This window comes from Xyrauchen texanus, chromosome 34, assembly GCF_025860055.1.
Source record: "Xyrauchen texanus isolate HMW12.3.18 chromosome 34, RBS_HiC_50CHRs, whole genome shotgun sequence".
NCBI classification, from domain to species: Eukaryota; Metazoa; Chordata; class Actinopteri; order Cypriniformes; family Catostomidae; genus Xyrauchen; species Xyrauchen texanus.
Genome location: NC_068309.1, coordinates 12,916,550 through 12,928,159, shown reverse-complemented (window position 1 = coordinate 12,928,159; position 11,610 = coordinate 12,916,550). Strand labels below are relative to the sequence as shown.

The window sequence follows — 11,610 nt, the reverse complement described above, 5'->3', positions numbered from 1 at the left end:
AAGATGACAAACACTGTGAAGTTCTGCATTGAGCCAAAGAAACTATTTAAACGGTTGATGTTTTCTGCCAAGTGCATCGAAGTTATTTTAAAGGGATCGTTCACCCAAAAATAAAAATTCTCTCTTCATTTACTAATGAAGTCCCAGATGTGAATGATTTTCTTTTTTCTGCTGAACACAAACATTTGTAGAAGAGTATTTCTCCTCAGTAGGTCCATAAAATGAAAGTGAATGGTGATCAGGCCTTTGAAGCTCCAAAAACGAGATAAAGTTAGCATAAATGTAATCAATATGACTCAAGTGGTTTTATTAATGTCTTCAGTTGGTTTTGGGTGAAAAAGGATCAAAATATAATTCTCTTTTCACTGTACATCTTGTCATTGCAGTCTCTAGACACGATCATGATTTCAACCTCCGAGCTTGAAATCACGATCGGCAAGGAGATTGCTGCAAGATGTACGGCGTTCAGCAGAAGAAAGAAAGTTATTCACATCTTAGATGCTGTGGGGGGTGAGAAAATTATGAGAGAATATTTGATTTTGGGTTAGTTAACCCTTTAATTTATTTATAAAAACTGGCGCTCATCCATAGACAGAACTATTGGTGGATATTTGATTATGTGGACTGTAATAAAGACAAATTAGTGGGTCCACAAGGTGGCAACACTCACAGTTGAGCTTTTGCTGTCACGAAGAAGCACTAGAAGATGTAATGGCTGCTAAACATCAGGAGATGGCTGTAAAAACAACAGTGGATGTCCACGTCAAGAATGTGTGTTTGAGGAGGTCTGGAGATGCCTGCATTTGTATTACTCGAGTCTAAAGAAAGACTCATAAATAGTCAAGTCTCTCATAGCAGTCATAGCGTGTATGCACACATAGACAAATGAAGTGTAGTTTGAAAGGCTAGCGTTCGACTGTAGGCAGACCGAAGTATACTTTGAGCTTAATAGTTTGTTTTTAACAGGTAATACTTTGTTTTTGGTCTTGTTACACATAAACCTCTCAGATTCTTTCCTCAGATTACCCTTTCCATGTTTCCTCTGCTGTTTGTGCCATTGTATTTCTAATCTTTGTGTGACTTCCTATAGAAGAGGAGTGTGTGGTCTCTGCAAAGAGCACTAAAACTGCAGCCCCTCCCTCTGCCTCTGCATCCCGCCCACCAAGGGGAGGGGCTAAGATAGTGGTCTACAGCTCGGGTGATACAAGCGCTCAAGGTTTTTCCACATTCTCTCTCTTTTAGCTTGGGTCCTTCATCCTTTTTTAATACTGACGCTACCAAGTTCAAGGTCTTCTTTTCACATCCATGATGTACTATTTAACATTTCTCACGCTGACATAATGAACTTCTTATAACTAATTCCTGCCTCAGTTTCATAGCACTTCATTTCTCATCCTCATGCGCCGCTGATTGTGTCTGTCATTTGCGGGCTCAATGCTCCTAACTTTGGGGTTCAATTCCCCAGATCTGCTCACTTCATATGTCTCGTGGACTCTGACTCATCCAGCAATAGAGTCCTGCTTTCATGGTAAATGAGTGTCTGTAAATGGTGTTCGTCGAATGTGACGCTGTAATGCACTAGTGAACCAGCTTCCTGCAAACTTGCATGCTTTTCGTTTAAACTTCGATTGCAGACATGTCAACATCATAAGCTTGAAACAGTTGGTTTCTGCTCACTCTGCCATCACTAATTACTGTGTAACTATGTACTATACAACTGGTTTCCTTGGGGAAATGGGGCTTATTTTAAAAGTCACTAAAGTACTTATACCAACTACCCAGGCCCACATGGAATCTGTACACCCAGAAGTCTTCAAAATGCTGTGCTGATTTCCACAGAATTTGAACGCCCATCACGAAAATTTCCTGCTCATATTTTATTCCAAAAATAAAAAGAAACATTTCAGAAATTATGTTTTGCATGTAGAAAATAAAGCATATTTTTAGGGCCATTAAAGGGATAGTTCACCCAAAAATTTAAATTGTCTCATCATTTACTCACCCTCATGCCATCCCTGATGTGTATGACTGACTTTCTTCTGCAGAACACATATAAAGATTTTTAGAAGAATATTTCAGCTCTGTTGGTCCTTACAATGCAAGTGAACGATGAACAGACATTTGAAGCTCCAAAATTCAAACAAAGGAATAAAAGTAATCCATATGCTTTAAGGGGCTATGTCTTCAGAGGCGATATGATGGGTGTGGGTAAGAAACAGACTTTTGCATTCTTTCACATTTTGAAAGTGGAGATTTATGGTTAAAAAGGACTTAAATATTGATCTGTCTCTCACCCCACGCCATCATAGAGCTTCTTAAGACATGGATTTAACCACTGGAGTTTTGTGGATTACTTTTATGCTGCCTATATGTGATTTTAGCAGCTTCAAAAGCCTGATCACCATTCACTTGCATTGTAAGGACCAACAGAGCTGAAATATTATTCTAAAAATCTTTGTTCAGCTGGAAAAAATATGGCATTAGGGTGAGTAAATTAGAGAATTTTCACTTTTGGGTCAACTATTCCTTTAAGAAGTTTTAAAGTGTGACATTTTCATGACAGTTGCGCACAGTTAACCCTCCAATTCTTTATTATTGTATAATAATTACAGCAACATAAAAAAAGATTATTTAAATTATATAATATTTAAAAATCATATTAGTACTCCCTTGGCACTGCCTTTCATTTTCACTGGTTTTAATTGAGAAAGTCATTATACAACTGCAACTTTTTTTACTGTAATATAGGCTAGTTACAAAAGGACTGTGTTACGGTATTGAGAATCAACATTGAAAACAATGGAAGGAATTGTAAAAGCTTAATGTTTGGAAGCATTGTGATACTGAGAATTGGAAGGTAAAATATGCTTACATTAAGTGTCCTTAAACAATGTCACAATGCAAAAATATTTAATGGTCCTAAATGTAGGCTTAATTTTCTTGACCCAAAATATAATTCCGTATTTCTTTTCATATCAATTCAGAGTTAAATATGGCCAGGACAATTACTTTACAGGTGAGAGATTATTTCGTAAGAATCGCACAGTAAGAGTGTAGTATTTTGTCATAATTTTTTTGTAAATCTAATTGTACCCCAAAATCAATGTAAACAAAAATGCAAAAAAAAGACGAAAAAAAAAAGCAGATTCTGTCTAGGCCTGCCTATATTCTCATGATATATTTAGGTGTATTATTTATTATGTTCACATGCGTTTCTTTCTTGCGTGTATTTTTAATTCAGTACGCAGTAAAACAAGTTCAGGGCAAGGGGAGAAGACTGCTAGAGATGGTTCCAGCCAGCGGGTGCCACGGCAGGTCAGCGCCACCAGGGGGCAGAAGAGTGCCAAGAGTTCTGGCAGTAGCAGCTCCTCTTCTCAGCTCACTTCCAACTGAAATTCTACATTGAACAATGCATACTAAACTCGCTCAAGTTGCACTCCTTTGTTCTTGTGATTGAGATTCCTGAAGAATTTAAAATGGAAAGTTTTCACTGTAAATAATAAAGTTGTTTTAATGGCTTTATAGTCTCTCCATTGGGATTCCTTTGCTTGAAAAAGCCACATTTTGCATAAAATTAGCATCTTGTTCAGAGAAAGACCATAGCTGAAGCTTCTGTATGTAATTATGTATGGTGTATTTTCAGCTGTGGTGTTTTAAGTGGGAATACCAGACCCAAATAGTGTGTACACTTTCACACAAAAATAATAATTTGAGGGAAAATGCAGCAAATTTTATTCTAGACTTTTCACTGTTGAAATGTATGTAACCTGATATTTTGTTTTAGAGGAATACATATGCTGGTTCTGTTTATTATTTTGTGATCCACTTTAAATCACCTGTCTTGAAATGTATACTGTGATGTAGATTGACATGTGAAATGTTGTTTTTATATTATTTTTTTTTTTTCAAATGTGTTGCTCAAATAGCTCTTTTACATTTTGCTTCTGGTAAACACATCTCGTGTTTTGAACACAGATACATTTTAAAATTTGACATGATGAAGCACTTGGCTGTGCTTGAAGTTAATTCATGTATATGAAGCAAAATAAACACTTTCTTCCAATTAAGCAGTGCTGCCTTTGTTTCTCATGCCAGCTTCTTAAGCACTTCAACATGCGATTACAATCATTCTTAGAAGTGTGATTGCTCTCTTGATGAATTTGTACCAGAAAGATCTCCACTCTTGATCAGCATACTTCAAAGAACATGTGGCATAAAATGGTCAGCTTACAAGAGATGTGGTCAGTGAAAGTGCATTTCTGCATGTATACTGCAGTTTCTTTAATGTTTGGTCACAGTTGGTGATAGAGTGGATGCCAAGGTAAGACCGTTACGCCATGCACAATGATTATAGAGTGTCTCTTCAATAATGAACTGAAGGCAAATAAAGTATCAAATGGGTTGTTTCAGAAAGAAATTATGTCAGTCGCGATGTGAAAAACTTGGGAACAATGTGCCTGGTTCTGTTTTAAAAAGAGGACAAACACTTAAAATAGAAACTGGGAATGCAAAATATTATTAACTTTTTTTCCCCTGCAGTTATAAAAGAAGAAGAAAATAGTAGTTAAGAAGACTTTTGTTCTGAAGAATATTTAGAAAATCTGGCCCCTGTTCCTTATTGTCAAAAATGCTAAAGAAATGATCATGGAATTGATATTACATTTTGGAACTAATGTCTAATTGGATTAAACAAGAATCATTAAATCCTGCAGGATTAACGCTTTACCATAAAGATGTATGTGTTAACATTATTAAGTGCATTAGGTATCAAGAACTAAAAATGAACAGCGATTTGTAACAGCATTTATTCATATTTGTAAAAGGAAATCCAATTGTTCATTGTTAGTTTAAGCTAGTTCATAATGCATTAAGTAATGTTAACATAGAACTTATAATTTAAAAAATGTATCAGCAAATATATGTTGAAATTAAGCAAGATTAATAAATGCTGTAAAAGAATTGGTTATAGAAGGTTTATGTAAATGTATACAACCTTATTGTGTAGTGTAACCAATAAACTTAAGTTCCCATATTCAGTTTATTGTTTTGTAATATTTTATTCTAAAATTCTATAAAGCCACCACATACATGTAAAAAAAAATACAACAACTGTGTCTTAGTCTGTGCTTTTCTTTGCTAAATGGCAGGCTTACAGTCTTTTCACTTCCAAGGTAAGTGGATTGAAGTGAATTCATACAGATTCACATACTGTACAACTGCTTTTCCCAGAATGCGACCTAAGGGACATTTCTCATTGCTCATGTAGCCTATTCGTAAGTCCTTCAGTAATCTCTTTATTTACATTTCACCATCTTGAAGGTCTTCATTTGTGACCTCAAAAGTGTCTCCACCATAAAGATTAGGTTTGCTGTGATCTTCAATTTTAATGGAACCTTGCTGGGTTGGTTGACTACCAGTTAATTGGGCAAAGTGCGTCATTTCTACACCACTAGCCTGACCCAACAAAACAGTATGTGTCAGTTATGGGTTATATAAACTGCAAAGGTGATACATGAATTAAAACTGTTGTGTCAGATTTGAGGGGGGGGGGGGGGTGAGTTGATACATGCATCAGGTGCTGCGAACAAAATGTCTTGCGTATAGGATACTCCTTTGTTTCCTCACTCATGCATCCTCGGGGAAGCTTCCTTGATCCTCAATCTTCATAGTGCGTTTAGAGAATTGATACGTCCTTCATCATGGTGGACTTTGATCGGTTGGGCTGAAGGACAGAGGAGTGAGGAAACGAGGATGCATGATTTAGGAAATGAGAGGCATCCCCAGATTGGGTTAAATAAACTTTAACCCAATCTTAAACGGATAGTTCATCCAAAAATGAAAATCTTCTCCACATTTCCTTACCCTAATGCTATCACAAATGTGTACATCTTTCTTTCTTCTGCTGAGCACAAACAAAGATGTTTAGAAGAACTTTTCAGCTCTGTATTTCCTCATAATGCAAGTGAATAGGTGCCAGAATTCTGAAGCCCCAAAAGGACATAAAGGCAACATAAAAGAAAGCCATAAGACTCAGAAACAGATCGGTATTGAAAGGTGCACTCAGTCATTATTTCCTAATTTAAAAAAACGTGCTCCTAAAGAAATTAATAGTAATTTTAAAAACATATGTACTGTATCAAATCATCAACATTCACATGAGATGAAGACTCTAGTCATATTAGTAACCTTAAAAAAAATTACTTATAAGGTGAGTTCTGAATAAAAATAATTTTTGAACCCCACACCATTCAGCCTTCCAAAGCTCTCACAGTGAATGTTAAAGTCCTTGAAGGGAATGGTGCATAGGGTTGATCCCTTCTGAATGGAATGCAGCCTCACTTTCATATTCTTCTTCTTTTGTTTTTGGTGCTTTGCAAATTTATGGTCTATGTCTCTTCTAAAAATGGTCTTGGTTACATATGTAACCTCGGTTCCTGGAGATGAAGGGAACAAGACATTTCGTTAGGAAGCTGATGCTATGGGGAGTGTCCTTCTATTCAATCTAGTTGAAACCTTTCTACAATAATGGCAATTCTAAAATTGGCTATGGAGCTGTCCAGTATAAAAGCAGGCACGCAAACACAATTCCTCAGAATTCTCTGACTGAGGGACAAGAGCACATCACTCGCACCTCAACGAACTCTGAATTTGTAGTGCGGCCAGCTTACACAATGTCTCTTTCCTGCTGTCTCAGGAAACCAAGATTACATACGTAATCGAGAAGTTCCCATACGTCTCACTACACAATTGCATCACAAACTAAGCTGACCCATCACGCCACACTACACGACATAACCTTCCAGAGAGGAAACATGATGCCGCAGTCCTGTGACCACAAGTGAATGACCCTCATGGTGGACCAGGAGGGGAACACTCAGAATGGATATACTGTATGAACTATAGTTATATAGTATGAATTAAACCCTTCACAAACCCAGTCGGGAAGGAAGTTTATTTGTAATAGAAGTGCCTGTGACTTTTGGGAAATACAACGGTCTAAATGCAGGCAGTTGTGTAAAAAGTCTGGGAGCCCTACTTAAAAAGTACATATTTGGCCAATGAAATAGCAAACACTCTAGACAGAGATGACTTGCTATGATAGAGACATTAAGTTTAGGTTGTAAAACCTTGCGAATGTGTTTTGAGTAGACCATTCTGCTGCAAAACATCTTGTAAACGTCTTGTAAGGACACACCATTAGTCCATTCCCATGAAGAGGCCACGCCTCTAGTTGAGTGTCCTTAAACACCAGTTGGTCAATTCGCACCCTCCGACTCGTATGCCAGGGCGATCGCACCAACGATCCAATAAGAAAGTTTTAGCTTGGAGAAGGACATTCCTTTTGTGTGTCCTCCGTAGCACACAAAGAGCTGGTCTGAATGTCTGAATTGGCAGGTGCACTCAATGTATGTGTGTAGCGCTTGCAATGGGCATGACAAATGCAAGGAATGCAAGGACTGTTCCTCATCCTAATATAATGGATGAGGGAAAAAGTCTTGAAGGTGAACCACTGTACAAGGGTGTGGTTAGAACCTTAGACACATAGACTTTTCTGGGTTTGACAGTGGTTTTTGAAAGACCCGGACAAACTCCAGACATGAATTGTCTACAGACAGTGCTTGCAAATAACCAGCCTGTTTTACTGAGGCCAAAGCCAGCAGTAATGCGGTCTTAAGAGAAAGCACACACAATTCAACATTGTCTAGAGGCTCAAAGGGAGGCCCCGCGAGCACTTTTTAGGACCAAAGTTAGATCCCAAGTTGGGACTGTAGACAAGTGAGGGGGATTTAGCCACCCCGCCCCCTTGAGGACTGCTGAGTAAATCACGTTTGCCTATAGAGGTGCCGGCTTCTGGTGTGTGATATGCAGATATTGTCACCATATAAACTTTGAGCATTGATGGAGTGAGCCCTGCATCCAATTGCTCTAAAAGAAATGTATGAATTTCAGGCATGGGTTTGTTCACTGGGACTTTACTGTGCGAAAAGCAATTAGTGAACTCATTCCATTTCAGTGCGTGAAGGCGTCTTGTGGCCGGTGATCTAGCCTGTAAAATGGTGTTCATAACCGACTGAGCCAATTCTGGCCGGTCCGCTGTGCTCCATTCAAAGGCCACATGTGTAGGCTTCACAGCTCTGGCTGGGGATGCCAAATCGTGCCTTGTGTTAAGAGGGAAGGTCTCTCTTCAGCAGTATTTCCCATGGAGGCCCGTCCAGTTTTTCTACCATCTCCAGAAACCAGGACTGATTGGGCATTTTGGCATAATTAACAGAATGGTTTCCATGTCCACTCGAACTTTGCTGATGATTGAATGAAGGAGTCGCACCTGGAGCAATGAATACTTGCATTACACCAGCGATATAGTGGCTTATATACGCCACTACTGTTGTGTTGTCCAGATGAATCAGAATGTGGTGATTCATGATGTCCAAATGAAAAGCTCAAAGCTAGAAAGTGAAAGATAGCCATTAACTCTAGGCAGTTGACAAGTCACGCCCGTTTCGCACCTGTCCAGGTGTCAAAAATCAGGTGTTCCTCACACACCGTTCCGCAACCTGTGTTGGATGCATCTGTGGTCAACACTTGAGCCAGCATAACACCCTGTTGGTAGAAGACCGGCACTGTCCATGGTGCTAGGACAGCCAGACAGCACTTGAGTCAGTACTGGAGAGGTCTCATGTGCAACAGACCTAATGGTGCATTCAGACCAGAGGCGTCGAGAGCGACAAATCGACCGGAAGTCATTCATTTGGCAGTCTTGGGCGGTGTGGGTGTCAGAGGACCACAGTGCAGGCAATAATATGGTAATGAGCTTTGACGTGGTTCAGCGGCAACCTATTGGAGTATAGAAGTGCTCTGCTCTAGCGAAGTCTAGAGAACACAAAGTGTAAATTTGGTTCCCACCAAAGATTAGTTCTGAAGACAAAATGGAGGAGAAACTGATTATTGCCATGGCGGATTTTCCCGTAATATACGATCCAAAAAAAAACAGTTTGCTCATTGACTTACCAATGGCCTGTGCACTGACCTTCGTGGCTCGCAGCGCAAAGTCTCTAGTGGTGAGGACTTCTTTGAACATCTTTGGATCGTAGCCTTGCGTCTATTTTTGAGTAGCTTAGCTTTGAAAACATGGAGCACCGCCATCGGATGGAGTGCCGAACCAGCTTAACCAGCCATTGAGTATGCTTTTCCAGCCAGTGCAGACAGCAGTCGACATGGCTTGGAAGGATAAACGGGCGTGATTTCCAAACCCTGCTACATGTAAGGGATAATCCATGGCTAGCCATGCATTAAAGGATTTTAATGCACGACGTAGCGGCGAAGAACCACCCGACGCGAAGCGGATGTGCCGCTACCACCTCTTCCACAGGGCGTAGTTGGGCATAACCTTTGTCTTCCCTATGGTCCAATTTACTGAGGAGAGTGAAATCACTGTGTAAGCGAGCTGAATAGGGTGTGCCAGGATTTTGTCAGTTTCTTTATGAACTTCCTGGAAGAACGGGGCAGATCTGCGGATTGTGGTCGCTTGATTGTGTTCGACTGCAAGAACCATTCATCAAGGTGAGATTTCTCAGGTTCCTCTGGAGGAGACCACTCGAGACCAAGCTCTTCGACTGCCCTTGAAATGACGCGAAGCATCTCCTTGTCAGTGGTACATGCACGCTCCTCGCCCTCACTGGGGGAAGGGCCGGCAACGTCCTCCATTGGCCACTCACCAGATGCAGCGAGAGACACAACATCATCCCCAGCGTTAGAACCCCGGAGCATGATGAGATTGTGCGCTCCTGCAGAGGACCGAAGCTCGTCACACACCCTGTATCGGTATGAAAGACTCATGCCCTCACATTGAGGGCAGTCTGTCTCCATGAGTGAGAGAGATAGTTTACGGACATGTCCGTCATGTGTGTGTTTGTATCTTTTTAAGTTTATCATTAAAACTATTATTTATATGGACAAGCCGGTTCTCGCCTCCTCCTTTCCATTGAACAGCTTTACAGTTAGTTTTAAGGGGCCGTTAAGACCAAACTCATTCTTGTGCCAAAAAGATAGATGCAGTGCAAAACATACAACAGAACGCAGGTGTGTCGAGATGCATTTTTAACAGTTGAAGTTCTTTTTAATTTGACAAACAACGCAGACGTATGTAAAAATATGCGTTTGGTGTGAACGGCCCCTAATAATGCAATAGTCTTTTAGGGGTACTAGGTTTTGGATTCTGTTTAGTCCGACATGTTTATCTTTAGCTTTATGTATTTGTTTGCTTTGCTATATGTTGAAGACAAAATTGTCCCTAGACGTTAAAGGGATAGTTCACCCAAAAATACAAATTCTCTTATTATTAAATCAACCTCATCCCATCTCAGATGTATATGACTTTCTTTCCTCTGCTGAACACAAACAAAGATTTTTAGAAAAATATCTCCATATGTCCATACAATGCAAGTGAATGGTAGCCAGAACTTCGAAAGTCCAAAAAGCATGTGAATGCAGCATAAAAGTAATCCATATGACACCAGCTGTTAAATCCATTTCTTCAGAAATTATATGATAGGTGTGGGTGAGAAACAAATCAATATTTAAGTCCTTTATTTTACTATAAATCTCCACTTTCACATTCTTCCTTCACACATTTTTTGTTTTTGGTCAAATGAACTAATTTTATGCTGCCTTTATATGCTTTTTAGACCTTAACATTTCCATTCACTTGCGTTTTGAGCAGAGATATTGTTAAAAAAAATCTTCATTTGTGATCTGTAGAAGAAAGAAAGACATACACATTTGATAGCATGAGGGTGAGTAAATGATGAGTGAATATAAAATTTTGGGTGAACTATCCCTTTAATTAAATATGACAAAACCTCCATTGTGGGGCGACGTGAAGTATGGTGATGTCGACATTTGGAAAAAGCATATAAGGTTGTTTTGTTTTTTTAAATTATTATAAATATGTATGAATTAGTATTTATGCATATATGTGTGCAGAATGTGTGTATAATATATGTATTTACACATTATAAATATAAATCTCTATCCAGAGTTGATTGTGGTCAGAGATTTATATGCCAATAGATGTATTGATCCCTGTGACAATCATGTATGTAGTGAGCAAACAATGACAGGAAGGTCTGAGAAAGAATACTGTATGTATGTTTTGAGGAAAAGGAGAGATACTGCAATCGATGTATGATATCGCTGGTAAGGTAACAGTACTCATGAGGGGGACAGAAAAGAAAAGCTTTTGTTTGCTAGACTGAGAGGGATGAGTACAAAGACGTACACTTGTGGAGAAAGCAAAAAAAATGACGGGAGCTTCTAGAGCTTGAGCTAAAGAAAATAGGTGTGTGTGTGTGTGTGTGTACGCGCGCAAGTAAGAGAGACTGAAACCTCGAGAGGGAGAGAGAGAGGGAGTTGGAGAGAGTGAAAGAGGTGAGCTGGAGGTTTTAATGTGGCCGTTTGTCGTGTTTATGTGACTGTGGCGCTGCTCTCTCCTGCTCTCTGTATTGATGGCAGTGCAGCCAGGCTGTAATTGATGGCGCCATATTGCTGTACTCCGGCAAGTGTAATGGGCCGAGACACAGAAGCAGAGAGCACAGCAGGAACCCTTTTTAA

General features: G+C 39.5%; 1 long non-coding RNA gene across 1 annotated transcript; it reads left to right on the top strand.

Moving 5' to 3' along the window:
* Window positions 1–6: 6 nt before the first annotated feature.
* Window positions 7–3,952, top strand: LOC127627824 (uncharacterized). The gene is made up of 2 exons (XR_007968571.1): window positions 7–1,216; window positions 3,242–3,952. It is a non-coding gene; the product is annotated as an uncharacterized LOC127627824 (long non-coding RNA).
* Window positions 3,953–11,610: the final 7,658 nt, after the last annotated feature.